The sequence below is a fragment of the Eleutherodactylus coqui genome, chromosome 11, assembly GCF_035609145.1.
Source record: "Eleutherodactylus coqui strain aEleCoq1 chromosome 11, aEleCoq1.hap1, whole genome shotgun sequence".
Lineage (NCBI taxonomy): Eukaryota > Metazoa > Chordata > Amphibia > Anura > Eleutherodactylidae > Eleutherodactylus > Eleutherodactylus coqui.
The window spans coordinates 57625617-57644502 of NC_089847.1; the positions used below are offsets into that span (position 1 = coordinate 57625617).

At 45.2% G+C, this 18886-nt stretch overlaps 19 non-coding genes across 19 annotated transcripts; 10 read left to right on the forward strand and 9 right to left on the reverse strand.

The window, feature by feature from the left end:
* Window positions 1-342: 342 nt before the first annotated feature.
* On the reverse strand, window positions 343-416 carry TRNAT-AGU (transfer RNA threonine (anticodon AGU)). Its single transcript has one exon. It is a non-coding gene; the product is annotated as a tRNA-Thr (tRNA).
* Window positions 417-1024: 608 nt separating this feature from the next.
* On the forward strand, window positions 1025-1106 carry TRNAS-GCU (transfer RNA serine (anticodon GCU)). The gene has a single exon. It is a non-coding gene; the product is annotated as a tRNA-Ser (tRNA).
* Window positions 1107-1462: 356 nt separating this feature from the next.
* On the reverse strand, window positions 1463-1536 carry TRNAT-AGU (transfer RNA threonine (anticodon AGU)). The gene has a single exon. It is a non-coding gene; the product is annotated as a tRNA-Thr (tRNA).
* Window positions 1537-4389: 2853 nt separating this feature from the next.
* On the forward strand, window positions 4390-4471 carry TRNAS-GCU (transfer RNA serine (anticodon GCU)). Its single transcript has one exon. It is a non-coding gene; the product is annotated as a tRNA-Ser (tRNA).
* Window positions 4472-4827: 356 nt separating this feature from the next.
* On the reverse strand, window positions 4828-4901 carry TRNAT-AGU (transfer RNA threonine (anticodon AGU)). Its single transcript has one exon. It is a non-coding gene; the product is annotated as a tRNA-Thr (tRNA).
* A 3291-nt stretch (window positions 4902-8192) lies between these two features.
* TRNAT-AGU (transfer RNA threonine (anticodon AGU)) lies at window positions 8193-8266 on the reverse strand. Its single transcript has one exon. It is a non-coding gene; the product is annotated as a tRNA-Thr (tRNA).
* A 2220-nt stretch (window positions 8267-10486) lies between these two features.
* TRNAS-GCU (transfer RNA serine (anticodon GCU)) lies at window positions 10487-10568 on the forward strand. Its single transcript has one exon. It is a non-coding gene; the product is annotated as a tRNA-Ser (tRNA).
* A 1038-nt stretch (window positions 10569-11606) lies between these two features.
* Window positions 11607-11688, forward strand: TRNAS-GCU (transfer RNA serine (anticodon GCU)). Its single transcript has one exon. It is a non-coding gene; the product is annotated as a tRNA-Ser (tRNA).
* A 355-nt stretch (window positions 11689-12043) lies between these two features.
* On the reverse strand, window positions 12044-12117 carry TRNAT-AGU (transfer RNA threonine (anticodon AGU)). The gene has a single exon. It is a non-coding gene; the product is annotated as a tRNA-Thr (tRNA).
* A 608-nt stretch (window positions 12118-12725) lies between these two features.
* TRNAS-GCU (transfer RNA serine (anticodon GCU)) lies at window positions 12726-12807 on the forward strand. The gene has a single exon. It is a non-coding gene; the product is annotated as a tRNA-Ser (tRNA).
* Window positions 12808-13162: 355 nt separating this feature from the next.
* Window positions 13163-13236, reverse strand: TRNAT-AGU (transfer RNA threonine (anticodon AGU)). The gene has a single exon. It is a non-coding gene; the product is annotated as a tRNA-Thr (tRNA).
* Window positions 13237-13844: 608 nt separating this feature from the next.
* TRNAS-GCU (transfer RNA serine (anticodon GCU)) lies at window positions 13845-13926 on the forward strand. The gene has a single exon. It is a non-coding gene; the product is annotated as a tRNA-Ser (tRNA).
* Window positions 13927-14281: 355 nt separating this feature from the next.
* TRNAT-AGU (transfer RNA threonine (anticodon AGU)) lies at window positions 14282-14355 on the reverse strand. Its single transcript has one exon. It is a non-coding gene; the product is annotated as a tRNA-Thr (tRNA).
* Window positions 14356-14963: 608 nt separating this feature from the next.
* TRNAS-GCU (transfer RNA serine (anticodon GCU)) lies at window positions 14964-15045 on the forward strand. The gene has a single exon. It is a non-coding gene; the product is annotated as a tRNA-Ser (tRNA).
* A 1040-nt stretch (window positions 15046-16085) lies between these two features.
* TRNAS-GCU (transfer RNA serine (anticodon GCU)) lies at window positions 16086-16167 on the forward strand. The gene has a single exon. It is a non-coding gene; the product is annotated as a tRNA-Ser (tRNA).
* Window positions 16168-16522: 355 nt separating this feature from the next.
* TRNAT-AGU (transfer RNA threonine (anticodon AGU)) lies at window positions 16523-16596 on the reverse strand. Its single transcript has one exon. It is a non-coding gene; the product is annotated as a tRNA-Thr (tRNA).
* A 608-nt stretch (window positions 16597-17204) lies between these two features.
* TRNAS-GCU (transfer RNA serine (anticodon GCU)) lies at window positions 17205-17286 on the forward strand. Its single transcript has one exon. It is a non-coding gene; the product is annotated as a tRNA-Ser (tRNA).
* Window positions 17287-18326: 1040 nt separating this feature from the next.
* Window positions 18327-18408, forward strand: TRNAS-GCU (transfer RNA serine (anticodon GCU)). The gene has a single exon. It is a non-coding gene; the product is annotated as a tRNA-Ser (tRNA).
* Window positions 18409-18763: 355 nt separating this feature from the next.
* On the reverse strand, window positions 18764-18837 carry TRNAT-AGU (transfer RNA threonine (anticodon AGU)). The gene has a single exon. It is a non-coding gene; the product is annotated as a tRNA-Thr (tRNA).
* Between the last annotated feature and the right edge of the window lie 49 nt (window positions 18838-18886).

Consider the following 18886-nt stretch of genomic DNA (forward strand, 5'->3'; position numbering starts at 1 on the left):
GAAAATTCTCTATGCTCAGCGCAAGCAATGCCCCGAGGAAGAAAATTTACCATCACCGTTCAAGAAGGATGCTATTGAAGTCTCTAAACATATTTACAGGCATTATGTAGCGTATCAGTCAGGCAATAGTGAATCGGCACCTCTAATTTATCGTGCCTTATGCCATCCTACATTTTGCAAAACGTTGCAACCATCTACTTGTTAAAACTAAACCAGAGCTGACTCTTTGCCACTCGGGTGGAGTATTCTAGGGATGTGGGACGAGCATCTTTAATGTCATTGGCTAGTGAACATCTCCCTTTTGGAAAAAAAAAGCTGATTATTGAGCAGAATAAGAGAACAAGGCACTGCTGAGAGTTGAACTCAGGATCTCCTGTTTACTAGACAGGCGCTTTAACCAACTAAGCCACAGCGCCCATGAGCAAAACTGTGGAAAACCAGAAAGATGGCAAGGATGATCCAGGAGAAGAATTTTTAAATGTAGGATGATTTTGAGGAGTGGTTCTAAGTTTTGCTATTTGTCACAGAGATGGCAAATTAAGTGTGAACAGATCCTATGCAGCATGTAGTTTCAGGTGGCTACCACTATAGAACAGCAAGGAAGTCGAGTCCCATCACATACTTGGCAGCAGCATGCAGTTCTCTGTCATTTTGCATCGTGACAATTCTAAATGAAATCGGCTTGGGACGATCCTTTTTGGAAAAGACATGGATAATTTGTCCATAGGTATGTAATCCATGCATTTGCCTTGCATGAATTGTGGCCTGTTTTACTTTAAAAGTTAGATAGAAGGCAGAATTGACAGATTTAGGGAATGCTAGGGAAATGCCAACATAAATGAGAAGCAGAGAGGACTGAATGTTTAGTATTTATGCCATTAGCATGGGTCATCACGTTGGATGTAAAACAAGACCTGCTGAGCCAATGTCTGATGTACGGCGCTGTTGCATGTGGAAAGAAAATGAAGCCTAAGAATCATCACGACTGTTTTCCAAATGTGGGTTCGGTAGATGCACTTTTGTTGACGGGGTGGCCGAGTGGTTAAGGTGATGGACTGCTAATCCATTGTGCTCTGCACGCATGGGTTCGAATCCCATCCTCGTCGTATGATTCCTTTTTGGAAAATTCTCTATGCTCAGCGCAAGCGATGCCCCGAGGAAGAAAATTTACCATCACCGTTCAAGAAGGATGCTATTGAAGTCTCTAAACATATTTACAGGCATTATGTAGCGTATCAGTCAGGCAATAGTGAATCGGCACCTCTAGTTTATCGTGCCTTATGCCATCCTACATTTTGCAAAACGTTGCAACCATCTTCTTGTTAAAACTAAACCAGAGCTGACTCTTTGCCACTCGGGTGGAGTATTCTAGGGATGTGGGACGAGCATCTTTAATGTCATTGGCTAGTGAACATCTCCCTTTTGGAAAAAAAAGCTGATTATTGAGCAGAATAAGAGAACAAGGCACTGCTGAGAGTTGAACTCAGGATCTCCTGTTTACTAGACAGGCGCTTTAACCAACTAAGCCACAGCGCCCATGAGCAAAACTGTGGAAAACCAGAAAGATGGCAAGGATGATCCAGGAGAAGAATTTTTAAATGTAGGATGATTTTGAGGAGTGGTTCTAAGTTTTGCTATTTGTCACAGAGATGGCAAATTAAAGGAGATGTCTCGAGGAAGCAGTTAATTTTTTTTTTTGCCCAGTCCCCCCCATTAAACATACATTACAAAGCCCCCCTGTAAATGACATTTCTAGCTGGTTCGTACTTACCGTTCCAGCGTTTCAGCAACTTATAAAAGTTTCCTCAAGATGGCCGCCGGCTCTTTCCCCGTCGCTCGCTGCAGCCCGACGTGCGCGCTCCCGAGACGCCGCCAGCTGTGTCTCCATGGCAACCGGACGCATCGCAGCCGCCGACCAGACGCCCCGCAGCCGCCGACCAGACAGCAGGTAACCGGCGCTAGCCCCCGGCTCCCCAGCGCTAGACCCTCAGCCCAGGTGAAGGCCCCGGAGCCCAGCGCTAGGTTCCGGAGCCCAGCGCTAGTTCCCCCGGCCTAGCGGCAGCCCCCCCCCCGGCCTAGCGACAGCCCCCCCGGCGCAGCCCGGCGCAGCGGCAGCCCCCCCCGGCCTAGCGACAGCCCCCCCATCACAGCGGCAGCCCCCCCCCGGCCTAGCGACAGCCCCCCCGGCGCAGCGACAGCCCCCCCGGCGCAGCCCGGCGCAGCGGCAGCCCCCCCCCGGCCTAGCGACAGCCCCCCCCATCACAGCGGCAGCCCCCCCCCGGCCTAGCGACAGCCCCCCCGGCGCAGCGACAGCCCCCCCGGTGCAGCGACAGCCCCCCCGGCGCAGCCCGGCGCAGCGGCAGCCCCCCCCCCCGACCCATCACTTACCTGGGAGGCTTCTCGGGGCTGCTGGGCTGGGCTTCTCCGCTGGGCAGTTCCAGTTTCTGCACCTTCCTCTAACAGAGGATGGTGCAGAATGGCCGCTTCAGCGCGCTCCCGAGCAGTGACAGCTCGTCTGCGCATGCGCAGAAGAGCTGTAGCGGGGAGCACACTGAAGCGGCTCGTGCTGAATGGAGAAGACCGGACTGCGCAAGCGCGTCTAAAAAAGCAAGCTGCCGGCGAATTTAGACGGAACCATGGAGACGAGGACGCTAGCAACGGAGCAGGTAAGTGGAATAACTTCTGTATGGCTCATATTTAATGCACAATGTACATTACAAAGTGCATTAATATGGCCATACGGAAGTGTATAACCCCACTTGGTTTCGCGAGACCACCCCTTTAAGTGTGAACAGATCCTATGCAGCATGTAGTTTCAGGTGGCTACCACTATAGAACAGCAAGGAAGTCGAGTCCCATCACATACTTGGCAGCAGCATGCAGTTCTCTGTCATTTTGCATCGTGACAATTCTAAATGAAATCGGCTTGGGACGATCCTTTTTGGAAAAGACATGGATAATTTGTCCATAGGTATGTAATCCATGCATTTGCCTTGCATGAATTGTGGCCTGTTTTACTTTAAAAGTTAGATAGAAGGCAGAATTGACAGATTTAGGGAATGCTAGGGAAATGCCAACATAAATGAGAAGCAGAGAGGACTGAATGTTTAGTATTTATGCCATTAGCATGGGTCATCACGTTGGATGTAAAACAAGACCTGCTGAGCCAATGTCTGATGTACGGCGCTGTTGCATGTGGAAAGAAAATGAAGCCTAAGAATCATCACGACTGTTTTCCAAATGTGGGTTCGGTAAAGGTACTTTTGTTGATGGGGTGGCCGAGTGGTTAAGGCGATGGACTGCTGATCCATTGTGCTCTGCACGCATGGGTTCGAATCCCATCCTCATCGTATGATTCTTTTTTGGAAAATTCTCTATGCTCAGCGCAAGCGATGCCCCGATGAAGAAAATTTACCATCACCGTTCAAGAAGGATGCTATTGAAGTCTCTAAACATATTTACAGGCATTATGTAGCGTATCAGTCAGGCAATAGTGAATCGGCACCTCTAATTTATCGTGCCTTATGCCATCCTACATTTTGCAAAACGTTGCAACCATCTACTTGTTAAAACTAAACCAGAGCTGACTCTTTGCCACTCGGGTGGAGTATTCTAGGGATGTGGGACGAGCATCTTTAATGTCATTGGCTAATGAACATCTCCCTTTTGGAAAAAAAAAGCTGATTATTGAGCAGAATAAGAGAACAAGGCACTGCTGAGAGTTGAACTCAGGATCTCCTGTTTACTAGACAGGCGCTTTAACCAACTAAGCCACAGCACCCATGAGCAAAACTGTGGAAAACCAGAAAGATGGCAAGGATGATCCAGGAGAAGAATTTTTAAATGTAGGATGATTTTGAGGAGTGGTTCTAAGTTTTGCTATTTGTCACAGAGATGGCAAATTAAGTGTGAACAGATCCTATGCAGCATGTAGTTTCAGGTGGCTACCACTATAGAACAGCAAGGAAGTCGAGTCCCATCACATACTTGGCAGCAGCATGCAGTTCTCTGTCATTTTGCATCGTGACAATTCTAAATGAAATCGGCTTGGGACGATCCTTTTTGGAAAAGACATGGATAATTTGTCCATAGGTATGTAATCCATGCATTTGCCTTGCATGAATTGTGGCCTGTTTTACTTTAAAAGTTAGATAGAAGGCAGAATTGACAGATTTAGGGAATGCTAGGGAAATGCCAACATAAATGAGAAGCAGAGAGGACTGAATGTTTAGTATTTATGCCATTAGCATGGGTCATCACGTTGGATGTAAAACAAGACCTGCTGAGCCAATGTCTGATGTACGGCGCTGTTGCATGTGGAAAGAAAATGAAGCCTAAGAATCATCACGACTGTTTTCCAAATGTGGGTTCGGTAAAGGTACTTTTGTTGACGGGGTGGCCGAGTGGTTAAGGCAATGGACTGCTAATCCATTGTGCTCTGCACGCATGGGTTCGAATCCCATCCTCGTCGTATGATTCCTTTTTGGAAAATTCTCTATGCTCAGCGCAAGCGATGCCCCGAGGAAGAAAATTTACCATCACCGTTCAAGAAGGATGCTATTGAAGTCTCTAAACATATTTACAGGCATTATGTAGCGTATCAGTCAGGCAATAGTGAATCGGCACCTCTAGTTTATCGTGCCTTATGCCATCCTACATTTTGCAAAACGTTGCAACCATCTTCTTGTTAAAACTAAACCAGAGCTGACTCTTTGCCACTCGGGTGGAGTATTCTAGGGATGTGGGACGAGCATCTTTAATGTCATTGGCTAGTGAACATCTCCCTTTTGGAAAAAAAAGCTGATTATTGAGCAGAATAAGAGAACAAGGCACTGCTGAGAGTTGAACTCAGGATCTCCTGTTTACTAGACAGGCGCTTTAACCAACTAAGCCACAGCGCCCATGAGCAAAACTGTAGAAAACCAGAAAGATGGCAAGGATGATCCAGGAGAAGAATTTTTAAATGTAGGATGATTTTGAGGAGTGGTTCTAAGTTTTGCTATTTGTCACAGAGATGGCAAATTAAAGGAGATGTCTCGAGGAAGCAGTTAATTTTTTTTTTTGCCCAGTCCCCCCCATTAAACATACATTACAAAGCCCCCCTGTAAATGACATTTCTAGCTGGTTCGTACTTACCGTTCCAGCGTTTCAGCAACTTATAAAAGTTTCCTCAAGATGGCCGCCGGCTCTTTCCCCGTCGCTCGCTGCAGCCCGACGTGCGCGCTCCCGAGACGCCGCCAGCTGTGTCTCCATGGCAACCGGACGCATCGCAGCCGCCGACCAGACGCCCCGCAGCCGCCGACCAGACAGCAGGTAACCGGCGCTAGCCCCCGGCTCCCCAGCGCTAGACCCTCAGCCCAGGTGAAGGCCCCGGAGCCCAGCGCTAGGTTCCGGAGCCCAGCGCTAGTTCCCCCGGCCTAGCGGCAGCCCCCCCCCGGCCTAGCGACAGCCCCCCCGGCGCAGCCCGGCGCAGCGGCAGCCCCCCCCGGCCTAGCGACAGCCCCCCCATCACAGCGGCAGCCCCCCCCCGGCCTAGCGACAGCCCCCCCGGCGCAGCAACAGCCCCCCCGGCGCAGCCCGGCGCAGCGGCAGCCCCCCCCCCCCGGCCTAGCGACAGCCCCCCCCATCACAGCGGCAGCCCCCCCCGGCCTAGCGACAGCCCCCCCGGCGCAGCGACAGCCCCCCCGGTGCAGCGACAGCCCCCCCGGCGCAGCCCGGCGCAGCGGCAGCCCCCCCCCCAACCCATCACTTACCTGGGAGGCTTCTCGGGGCTGCTGGGCTGGGCTTCTCCGCTGGGCAGCTCCAGTTTCTGCACCTTCCTCTAACAGAGGATGGTGCAGAATGGCCGCTTCAGCGCGCTCCCGAGCAGTGACAGCTCGTCTGCGCATGCGCAGAAGAGCTGTAGCGGGGAGCACACTGAAGCGGCTCGTGCTGAATGGAGAAGACCGGACTGCGCAAGCGCGTCTAAAAAAGCAAGCTGCCGGCGAATTTAGACGGAACCATGGAGACGAGGACGCTAGCAACGGAGCAGGTAAGTGGAATAACTTCTGTATGGCTCATATTTAATGCACAATGTACATTACAAAGTGCATTAATATGGCCATACGGAAGTGTATAACCCCACTTGGTTTCGCGAGACCACCCCTTTAAGTGTGAACAGATCCTATGCAGCATGTAGTTTCAGGTGGCTACCACTATAGAACAGCAAGGAAGTCGAGTCCCATCACATACTTGGCAGCAGCATGCAGTTCTCTGTCATTTTGCATCGTGACAATTCTAAATGAAATCGGCTTGGGACGATCCTTTTTGGAAAAGACATGGATAATTTGTCCATAGGTATGTAATCCATGCATTTGCCTTGCATGAATTGTGGCCTGTTTTACTTTAAAAGTTAGATAGAAGGCAGAATTGACAGATTTAGGGAATGCTAGGGAAATGCCAACATAAATGAGAAGCAGAGAGGACTGAATGTTTAGTATTTATGCCATTAGCATGGGTCATCACGTTGGATGTAAAACAAGACCTGCTGAGCCAATGTCTGATGTACGGCGCTGTTGCATGTGGAAAGAAAATGAAGCCTAAGAATCATCACGACTGTTTTCCAAATGTGGGTTCGGTAAAGGTACTTTTGTTGACGGGGTGGCCGAGTGGTTAAGGCGATGGACTGCTAATCCATTGTGCTCTGCACGCATGGGTTCGAATGCCATCCTCGTCGTATGATTCCTTTTTGGAAAATTCTCTATGCTCAGCGCAAGCAATGCCCCGAGGAAGAAAATTTACCATCACCGTTCAAGAAGGATGCTATTGAAGTCTCTAAACATATTTACAGGCATTATGTAGCGTATCAGTCAGGCAATAGTGAATCGGCACCTCTAATTTATCGTGCCTTATGCCATCCTACATTTTGCAAAACGTTGCAACCATCTACTTGTTAAAACTAAACCAGAGCTGACTCTTTGCCACTCGGGTGGAGTATTCTAGGGATGTGGGACGAGCATCTTTAATGTCATTGGCTAGTGAACATCTCCCTTTTGGAAAAAAGTGCTGATTATTGAGCAGAATAAGAGAACAAGGCACTGCTGAGAGTTGAACTCAGGATCTCCCGTTTACTAGACAGACGCTTTAACCAACTAAGCCACAGCGCCCATGAGCAAAGCTGTGGAAAACCAGAAAGATGGCAAGGATGATCCAGGAGAAGAATTTTTAAATGTAGGATGATTTTGAGGAGTGGTTCTAAGTTTTGCTATTTGTCACAGAGATGGCAAATTAAGTGTGAACAGATCCTATGCAGCATGTAGTTTCAGGTGGCTACCACTATAGAACAGCAAGGAAGTCGAGTCCCATCACATACTTGGCAGCAGCATGCAGTTCTCTGTCATTTTGCATCGTGACAATTCTAAATGAAATCGGCTTGGGACGATCCTTTTTGGAAAAGACATGGATAATTTGTCCATAGGTATGTAATCCATGCATTTGCCTTGCATGAATTGTGGCCTGTTTTACTTTAAAAGTTAGATAGAAGGCAGAATTGACAGATTTAGGGAATGCTAGGGAAATGCCAACATAAATGAGAAGCAGAGAGGACTGAATGTTTAGTATTTATGCCATTAGCATGGGTCATCACGTTGGATGTAAAACAAGACCTGCTGAGCCAATGTCTGATGTACGGCGCTGTTGCATGTGGAAAGAAAATGAAGCCTAAGAATCATCACGACTGTTTTCCAAATGTGGGTTCGGTAGATGTACTTTTGTTGACGGGGTGGCCGAGTGGTTAAGGCGATGGACTGCTAATCCATTGTGCTCTGCACGCATGGGTTTGAATCCCATCCTCGTTGTACGATTCCTTTTTGGAAAATTCTCTATGCTCAGCGCAAGCAATGCCCCGAGGAAGAAAATTTACCATCACCGTTCAAGAAGGATGCTATTGAAGTCTCTAAACATATTTACAGGCATTATGTAGCGTATCAGTCAGGCAATAGTGAATCGGCACCTCTAATTTATCGTGCCTTATGCCATCCTACATTTTGCAAAACGTTGCAACCATCTACTTGTTAAAACTAAACCAGAGCTGACTCTTTGCCACTCGGGTGGAGTATTCTAGGGATGTGGGACGAGCATCTTTAATGTCATTGGCTAATGAACATCTCCCTTTTGGAAAAAAAAAGCTGATTATTGAGCAGAATAAGAGAACAAGGCACTGCTGAGAGTTGAACTCAGGATCTCCTGTTTACTAGACAGGCGCTTTAACCAACTAAGCCACAGCGCCCATGAGCAAAACTGTGGAAAACCAGAAAGATGGCAAGGATGATCCAGGAGAAGAATTTTTAAATGTAGGATGATTTTGAGGAGTGGTTCTAAGTTTTGCTATTTGTCACAGAGATGGCAAATTAAGTGTGAACAGATCCTATGCAGCATGTAGTTTCAGGTGGCTACCACTATAGAACAGCAAGGAAGTCGAGTCCCATCACATACTTGGCAGCAGCATGCAGTTCTCTGTCATTTTGCATCGTGACAATTCTAAATGAAATCGGCTTGGGACGATCCTTTTTGGAAAAGACATGGATAATTTGTCCATAGGTATGTAATCCATGCATTTGCCTTGCATGAATTGTGGCCTGTTTTACTTTAAAAGTTAGATAGAAGGCAGAATTGACAGATTTAGGGAATGCTAGGGAAATGCCAACATAAATGAGAAGCAGAGAGGACTGAATGTTTAGTATTTATGCCATTAGCATGGGTCATCACGTTGGATGTAAAACAAGACCTGCTGAGCCAATGTCTGATGTACGGCGCTGTTGCATGTGGAAAGAAAATGAAGCCTAAGAATCATCACGACTGTTTTCCAAATGTGGGTTCGGTAAAGGTACTTTTGTTGACGGGGTGGCCGAACAGATCCTATGCAGCATGTAGTTTCAGGTGGCTACCACTATAGAACAGCAAGGAAGTCGAGTCCCATCACATACTTGGCAGCAGCATGCAGTTCTCTGTCATTTTGCATCGTGACAATTCTAAATGAAATCGGCTTGGGACGATCCTTTTTGGAAAAGACATGGATAATTTGTCCATAGGTATGTAATCCATGCATTTGCCTTGCATGAATTGTGGCCTGTTTTACTTTAAAAGTTAGATAGAAGGCAGAATTGACAGATTTAGGGAATGCTAGGGAAATGCCAACATAAATGAGAAGCAGAGAGGACTGAATGTTTAGTATTTATGCCATTAGCATGGGTCATCACGTTGGATGTAAAACAAGACCTGCTGAGCCAATGTCTGATGTACGGCGCTGTTGCATGTGGAAAGAAAATGAAGCCTAAGAATCATCACGACTGTTTTCCAAATGTGGGTTCGGTAGATGCACTTTTGTTGACGGGGTGGCCGAGTGGTTAAGGCGATGGACTGCTAATCCATTGTGCTCTGCACGCATGGGTTTGAATCCCATCCTCGTTGTACGATTCCTTTTTGGAAAATTCTCTATGCTCAGCGCAAGCAATGCCCCGAGGAAGAAAATTTACCATCACCGTTCAAGAAGGATGCTATTGAAGTCTCTAAACATATTTACAGGCATTATGTAGCGTATCAGTCAGGCAATAGTGAATCGGCACCTCTAATTTATCGTGCCTTATGCCATCCTACATTTTGCAAAACGTTGCAACCATCTACTTGTTAAAACTAAACCAGAGCTGACTCTTTGCCACTCGGGTGGAGTATTCTAGGGATGTGGGACGAGCATCTTTAATGTCATTGGCTAATGAACATCTCCCTTTTGGAAAAAAAAAGCTGATTATTGAGCAGAATAAGAGAACAAGGCACTGCTGAGAGTTGAACTCAGGATCTCCTGTTTACTAGACAGGCGCTTTAACCAACTAAGCCACAGCACCCATGAGCAAAACTGTGGAAAACCAGAAAGATGGCAAGGATGATCCAGGAGAAGAATTTTTAAATGTAGGATGATTTTGAGGAGTGGTTCTAAGTTTTGCTATTTGTCACAGAGATGGCAAATTAAGTGTGAACAGATCCTATGCAGCATGTAGTTTCAGGTGGCTACCACTATAGAACAGCAAGGAAGTCGAGTCCCATCACATACTTGGCAGCAGCATGCAGTTCTCTGTCATTTTGCATCGTGACAATTCTAAATGAAATCGGCTTGGGACGATCCTTTTTGGAAAAGACATGGATAACTTGCCCATAGGTATGTAATCCATGCATTTGCCTTCCATGAATTGTGGCCTGTTTTACTTTAAAAGTTAGATAGAAGGCAGAATTGACAGATTTAGGGAATTCTAGGGAAATGCCAACATAAATGAGAAGCAGAGAGGACTGAATGTTTAGTATGTATGCCATTAGCATGGGTCATCACGTTGGATGTAAAACCAGACCTGTTGAGCCAATGTCTGATGTACGGCGCTGTTGCATGTGGAAAGAAAATGAAGCCTAAGAATCATCACGACTGTTTTCCAAATGTGGGTTCGGTAAAGGTACTTTTGTTGACGGGGTGGCCGAGTGGTTAAGGCGATGGACTGCTAATCCATTGTGCTCTGCACGCATGGGTTCGAATCCCATCCTCGTCGTATGATTCCTTTTTGGAAAATTCTCTATGCTCAGCGCAAGCAATGCCCCGAGGAAGAAAATTTACCATCACCGTTCAAGAAGGATGCTATTGAAGTCTCTAAACATATTTACAGGCATTATGTAGCGTATCAGTCAGGCAATAGTGAATCGGCACCTCTAATTTATCGTGCCTTATGCCATCCTACATTTTGCAAAACGTTGCAACCATCTACTTGTTAAAACTAAACCAGAGCTGACTCTTTGCCACTCGGGTGGAGTATTCTAGGGATGTGGGACGAGCATCTTTAATGTCATTGGCTAGTGAACATCTCCCTTTTGGAAAAAAAAGCTGATTATTGAGCAGAATAAGAGAACAAGGCACTGCTGAGAGTTGAACTCAGGATCTCCTGTTTACTAGACAGGCGCTTTAACCAACTAAGCTACAGCGCCCATGAGCAAAACTGTGGAAAACCAGAAAGATGGCAAGGATGATCCAGGAGAAGAATTTTTAAATGTAGGATGATTTTGAGGAGTGGTTCTAAGTTTTGCTATTTGTCACAGAGATGGCAAATTAAGTGTGAACAGATCCTATGCAGCATGTAGTTTCAGGTGGCTACCACTATAGAACAGCAAGGAAGTCGAGTCCCATCACATACTTGGCAGCAGCATGCAGTTCTCTGTCATTTTGCATCGTGACAATTCTAAATGAAATCGGCTTGGGACGATCCTTTTTGGAAAAGACATGGATAATTTGTCCATAGGTATGTAATCCATGCATTTGCCTTGCATGAATTGTGGCCTGTTTTACTTTAAAAGTTAGATAGAAGGCAGAATTGACAGATTTAGGGAATGCTAGGGAAATGCCAACATAAATGAGAAGCAGAGAGGACTGAATGTTTAGTATTTATGCCATTAGCATGGGTCATCACGTTGGATGTAAAACAAGACCTGCTGAGCCAATGTCTGATGTACGGCGCTGTTGCATGTGGAAAGAAAATGAAGCCTAAGAATCATCACGACTGTTTTCCAAATGTGGGTTCGGTAAAGGTACTTTTGTTGACGGGGTGGCCGAGTGGTTAAGGCGATGGACTGCTAATCCATTGTGCTCTGCACGCATGGGTTCGAATCCCATCCTTGTCGTATGATTCCTTTTTGGAAAATTCTCTATGCTCAGCGCAAGCGATGCCCCGAGGAAGAAAATTTACCATCGCCGTTCAAGAAGGATGCTATTGAAGTCTCTAAACATATTTACAGGCATTATGTAGCGTATCAGTCAGGCAATAGTGAATCGGCACCTCTAATTTATCGTGCCTTATGCCATCCTACATTTTGCAAAACGTTGCAACCATCTACTTGTTAAAACTAAACCAGAGCTGACTCTTTGCCACTCGGGTGGAGTATTCTAGGGATGTGGGACAAGCATCTTTAATGTCATTGGCTAGTGAACATCTCCCTTTTGGAAAAAAAGCTGATTATTGAGCAGAATAAGAGAACAAGGCACTGCTGAGAGTTGAACTCAGGATCTCCTGTTTACTAGACAGGCGCTTTAACCAACTAAGCCACAGCGCCCATGAGCAAAACTGTGGAAAACCAGAAAGATGGCAAGGATGATCCAGGAGAAGAATTTTTAAATGTAGGATGATTTTGAGGAGTGGTTCTAAGTTTTGCTATTTGTCACAGAGATGGCAAATTAAGTGTGAACAGATCCTATGCAGCATGTAGTTTCAGGTGGCTACCACTATAGAACAGCAAGGAAGTCGAGTCCCATCACATACTTGGCAGCAGCATGCAGTTCTCTGTCATTTTGCATCGTGACAATTCTAAATGAAATCGGCTTGGGACGATCCTTTTTGGAAAAGACATGGATAATTTGTCCATAGGTATGTAATCCATGCATTTGCCTTGCATGAATTGTGGCCTGTTTTACTTTAAAAGTTAGATAGAAGGCAGAATTGACAGATTTAGGGAATGCTAGGGAAATGCCAACATAAATGAGAAGCAGAGAGGACTGAATGTTTAGTATTTATGCCATTAGCATGGGTCATCACGTTGGATGTAAAACAAGACCTGCTGAGCCAATGTCTGATGTACGGCGCTGTTGCATGTGGAAAGAAAATGAAGCCTAAGAATCATCACGACTGTTTTCCAAATGTGGGTTCGGTAAAGGTACTTTTGTTGACGGGGTGGCCGAGTGGTTAAGGCGATGGACTGCTAATCCATTGTGCTCTGCACGCATGGGTTCGAATCCCATCCTTGTCGTATGATTCCTTTTTGGAAAATTCTCTATGCTCAGCGTAAGCGATGCCCCGAGGAAGAAAATTTACCATCGCCGTTCAAGAAGGATGCTATTGAAGTCTCTAAACATATTTACAGGCATTATGTAGCGTATCAGTCAGGCAATAGTGAATCGGCACCTCTAATTTATCGTGCCTTATGCCATCCTACATTTTGCAAAACGTTGCAACCATCTACTTGTTAAAACTAAACCAGAGCTGACTCTTTGCCACTCGGGTGGAGTATTCTAGGGATGTGGGACGAGCATCTTTAATGTCATTGGCTAGTGAACATCTCCCTTTTGGAAAAAAAGCTGATTATTGAGCAGAATAAGAGAACAAGGCACTGCTGAGAGTTGAACTCAGGATCTCCTGTTTACTAGACAGGCGCTTTAACCAACTAAGCCACAGCGCCCATGAGCAAAACTGTGGAAAACCAGAAAGATGGCAAGGATGATCCAGGAGAAGAATTTTTAAATGTAGGATGATTTTGAGGAGTGGTTCTAAGTTTTGCTATTTGTCACAGAGATGGCAAATTAAGTGTGAACAGATCCTATGCAGCATGTAGTTTCAGGTGGCTACCACTATAGAACAGCAAGGAAGTCGAGTCCCATCACATACTTGGCAGCAGCATGCAGTTCTCTGTCATTTTGCATCGTGACAATTCTAAATGAAATCGGCTTGGGACGATCCTTTTTGGAAAAGACATGGATAATTTGTCCATAGGTATGTAATCCATGCATTTGCCTTGCATGAATTGTGGCCTGTTTTACTTTAAAAGTTAGATAGAAGGCAGAATTGACAGATTTAGGGAATGCTAGGGAAATGCCAACATAAATGAGAAGCAGAGAGGACTGAATGTTTAGTATTTATGCCATTAGCATGGGTCATCACGTTGGATGTAAAACAAGACCTGCTGAGCCAATGTCTGATGTACGGCGCTGTTGCATGTGGAAAGAAAATGAAGCCTAAGAATCATCACGACTGTTTTCCAAATGTGGGTTCGGTAAAGGTACTTTTGTTGACGGGGTGGCCGAGTGGTTAAGGCGATGGACTGCTAATCCATTGTGCTCTGCACGCATGGGTTCGAATCCCATCCTTGTCGTATGATTCCTTTTTGGAAAATTCTCTATGCTCAGCGCAAGCGATGCCCCGAGGAAGAAAATTTACCATCGCCGTTCAAGAAGGATGCTATTGAAGTCTCTAAACATATTTACAGGCATTATGTAGCGTATCAGTCAGGCAATAGTGAATCGGCACCTCTAATTTATCGTGCCTTATGCCATCCTACATTTTGCAAAACGTTGCAACCATCTACTTGTTAAAACTAAACCAGAGCTGACTCTTTGCCACTCGGGTGGAGTATTCTAGGGATGTGGGACAAGCATCTTTAATGTCATTGGCTAGTGAACATCTCCCTTTTGGAAAAAAAGCTGATTATTGAGCAGAATAAGAGAACAAGGCACTGCTGAGAGTTGAACTCAGGATCTCCTGTTTACTAGACAGGCGCTTTAACCAACTAAGCCACAGCGCCCATGAGCAAAACTGTGGAAAACCAGAAAGATGGCAAGGATGATCCAGGAGAAGAATTTTTAAATGTAGGATGATTTTGAGGAGTGGTTCTAAGTTTTGCTATTTGTCACAGAGATGGCAAATTAAGTGTGAACAGATCCTATGCAGCATGTAGTTTCAGGTGGCTACCACTATAGAACAGCAAGGAAGTCGAGTCCCATCACATACTTGGCAGCAGCATGCAGTTCTCTGTCATTTTGCATCGTGACAATTCTAAATGAAATCGGCTTGGGACGATCCTTTTTGGAAAAGACATGGATAATTTGTCCATAGGTATGTAATCCATGCATTTGCCTTGCATGAATTGTGGCCTGTTTTACTTTAAAAGTTAGATAGAAGGCAGAATTGACAGATTTAGGGAATGCTAGGGAAATGCCAACATAAATGAGAAGCAGAGAGGACTGAATGTTTAGTATTTATGCCATTAGCATGGGTCATCACGTTGGATGTAAAACAAGACCTGCTGAGCCAATGTCTGATGTACGGCGCTGTTGCATGTGGAAAGAAAATGAAGCCTAAGAATCATCACGACTGTTTTCCAAATGTGGGTTCGGTAAAGGTACTTTTGTTGACGGGGTGGCCGAGTGGTTAAGGCGATGGACTGCTAATCCATTGTGCTCTGCACGCATGGGTTCGAATCCCATCCTCGTCGTATGATTCCTTTTTGGAAAATTCTCTATGCTCAGCGCAAGCGATGCCCCGAGGAAGAAAATTTACCATCACCGTTCAAGAAGGATGCTATTGAAGTCTCTAAACATATTTACAGGCATTATGTAGCGTATCAGTCAGGCAATAGTGAATCGGCACCTCTAATTTATCGTGCCTTATGCCATCCTACATTTGGCAAAACGTTGCAACCATCTACTTGTTAAAACTAAACCAGAGCTGACTCTTTGCCACTCGGGTGGAGTATTCTAGGGATGTGGGACGAGCATCTTTAATGTCATTGGCTAATGAACATCTTCCTTTTGGAAAAAAAAAAGCTGATTATTGAGCAGAATAAGAGAACAAGGCACTGCTGAGAGTTGAACTCAGTATCTCCCGTTTACTAGACAGGCGCTTTAACCAACTAAGCCACAGCGCCCATGAGCAAAACTGTGGAAAACCAGAAAGATGGCAAGGATGATCCAGGAGAAGAATTTTTAAATGTAGGATGATTTTGAGGAGTGGTTGTAAGTTTTGCTATTTGTCACAGAGATGGCAAATTAAGTGTGAACAGATCCTATGCAGCATGTAGTTTCAGGTGGCTACCACTATAGAACAGCAAGGAAGTCGAGTCCCATCACATACTTGGCAGCAGCATGCAGTTCTCTGTCATTTTGCATCGTGACAATTCTAAATGAAATCGGCTTGGGACGATCCTTTTTGGAAAAGACATGGATAATTTGTCCATAGGTATGTAATCCATGCATTTGCCTTGCATGAATTGTGGCCTGTTTTACTTTAAAAGTTAGATAGAAGGCAGAATTGACAGATTTAGGGAATGCTAGGGAAATGCCAACATAAATGAGAAGCAGAGAGGACTGAATGTTTAGTATTTATGCCATTAGCATGGGTCATCACGTTGGATGTAAAACAAGACCTGCTGAGCCAATGTCTGATGTACGGCGCTGTTGCATGTGGAAAGAAAATGAAGCCTAAGAATCATCACGACTGTTTTCCAAATGTGGGTTCGGTAAAGGTACTTTTGTTGACGGGGTGGCCGAGTGGTTAAGGCGATGGACTGCTAATCCATTGTGCTCTGCACGCATGGGTTCGAATCCCATCCTTGTCGTATGATTCCTTTTTGGAAAATTCTCTATGCTCAGCGCAAGCGATGCCCCGAGGAAGAAAATTTACCATCGCCGTTCAAGAAGGATGCTATTGAAGTCTCTAAACATATTTACAGGCATTATGTAGCGTATCAGTCAGGCAATAGTGAATCGGCACCTCTAATTTATCGTGCCTTATGCCATCCTACATTTTGCAAAACGTTGCAACCATCTACTTGTTAAAACTAAACCAGAGCTGACTCTTTGCCACTCGGGTGGAGTATTCTAGGGATGTGGGACGAGCATCTTTAATGTCATTGGCTAGTGAACATCTCCCTTTTGGAAAAAAAGCTGATTATTGAGCAGAATAAGAGAACAAGGCACTGCTGAGAGTTGAACTCAGGATCTCCTGTTTACTAGACAGGCGCTTTAACCAACTAAGCCACAGCGCCCATGAGCAAAACTGTGGAAAACCAGAAAGATGGCAAGGATGATCCAGGAGAAGAATTTTTAAATGTAGGATGATTTTGAGGAGTGGTTCTAAGTTTTGCTATTTGTCACAGAGATGGCAAATTAAGTGTGAACAGATCCTATGCAGCATGTAGTTTCAGGTGGCTACCACTATAGAACAGCAAGGAAGTCGAGTCCCATCACATACTTGGCAGCAGCATGCAGTTCTCTGTCATTTTGCATCGTGACAATTCTAAATGAAATCGGCTTGGGACGATCCTTTTTGGAAAAGACATGGATAATTTGTCCATAGGTATGTAATCCATGCATTTGCCTTGCATGAATTGTGGCCTGTTTTACTTTAAAAGTTAGATAGAAGGCAGAATTGACAGATTTAGGGAATGCTAGGGAAATGCCAACATAAATGAGAAGCAGAGAGGACTGAATGTTTAGTATTTATGCCATTAGCATGGGTCATCACGTTGGATGTAAAACAAGACCTGCTGAGCCAATGTCTGATGTACGGCGCTGTTGCATGTGGAAAGAAAATGAAGCCTAAGAATCATCACGACTGTTTTCCAAATGTGGGTTCGGTAAAGGTACTTTTGTTGACGGGGTGGCCGAGTGGTTAAGGCGATGGACTGCTAATCCATTGTGCTCTGCACGCATGGGTTCGAATCCCATCCTCGTCGTATGATTCCTTTTTGGAAAATTCTCTATGCTCAGCGCAAGCGATGCCCCGAGGAAGAAAATTTACCATCACCGTTCAAGAAGGATGCTATTGAAGTCTCTAAACATATTTACAGGCATTATGTAGCGTATCAGTCAGGCAATAGTGAATCGGCACCTCTAATTTATCGTGCCTTATGCCATCCTACGTTTGGCAAAACGTTGCAACCATCTACTTGTTAAAACTAAACCAGAGCTGACTCTTTGCCACTCGGGTGGAGTATTCTAGGGATGTGGGACGAGCATCTTTAATGTCATTGGCTAATGAACATCTTCCTTTTGGAAAAAAAAAAGCTGATTATTGAGCAGAATAAGAGAACAAGGCACTGCTGAGAGTTGAACTCAGGATCTCCTGTCTACTAGACAGGCGCTTTAACCAACTAGGCCACAGCGCCCATGAGCAAAACTGTGGAAAACCAGAAAGATGGCAAGGATGATCCAGGAGAAGAATTTTTAAATGTAGGATGATTTTGAGGAGTGGTTCTAAGTTTTGCTATTTGTCACAGAGATGGCAAATTAAGTGTGAACAGATCCTATGCAGCATGTAGTTTCAGGTGGCTACCACTATAGAACAGCAAGGAAGTCGAGTCCCATCACATACTTGGCAGCAGCATGCAGTTCTCTGTCATTTTGCATCGTGACAATTCTAAATGAAATCGGCTTGGGACGATCCTTTTTGGAAAAGACATGGATAATTTGTCCATAGGTATGTAATCCATGCATTTGCCTTGCATGAATTGTGGCCTGTTTTACTTTAAAAGTTAGATAGAAGGCAGAATTGACAGATTTAGGGAATGCTAGGGAAATGCCAACATAAATGAGAAGCAGAGAGGACTGAATGTTTAGTATTTATGCCATTAGCATGGGTCATCACGTTGGATGTAAAACAAGACCTGCTGAGCCAATGTCTGATGTACGGCGCTGTTGCATGTGGAAAGAAAATGAAGCCTAAGAATCATCACGACTGTTTTCCAAATGTGGGTTCGGTAAAGGTACTTTTGTTGACGGGGTGGCCGAGTGGTTAAGGCGATGGACTGCTAATCCATTGTGCTCTGCACGCATGGGTTCGAATCCCATCCTTGTCGTATGATTCCTTTTTGGAAAATTCTCTATGCTCAGCGCAAGCGATGCCCCGAGGAAGAAAATTTACCATCGCCGTTCAAGAAGGATGCTATTGAAGTCTCTAAACATATTTACAGGCATTATGTAGCGTATCAGTCAGGCAATAGTGAATCGGCACCTCTAATTTATCGTGCCTTATGCCATCCTACATTTTGCAAAACGTTGCAACCATCTACTTGTTAAAACTAAACCAGAGCTGACTCTTTGCCACTCGGGTGGAGTATTCTAGGGATGTGGGACAAGCATCTTTAATGTCATTGGCTAGTGAACATCTCCCTTTTGGAAAAAAAGCTGATTATTGAGCAGAATAAGAGAACAAGGCACTGCTGAGAGTTGAACTCAGGATCTCCTGTTTACTAGACAGGCGCTTTAACCAACTAAGCCACAGCGCCCATGAGCAAAACTGTGGAAAACCAGAAAGATGGCAAGGATGATCCAGGA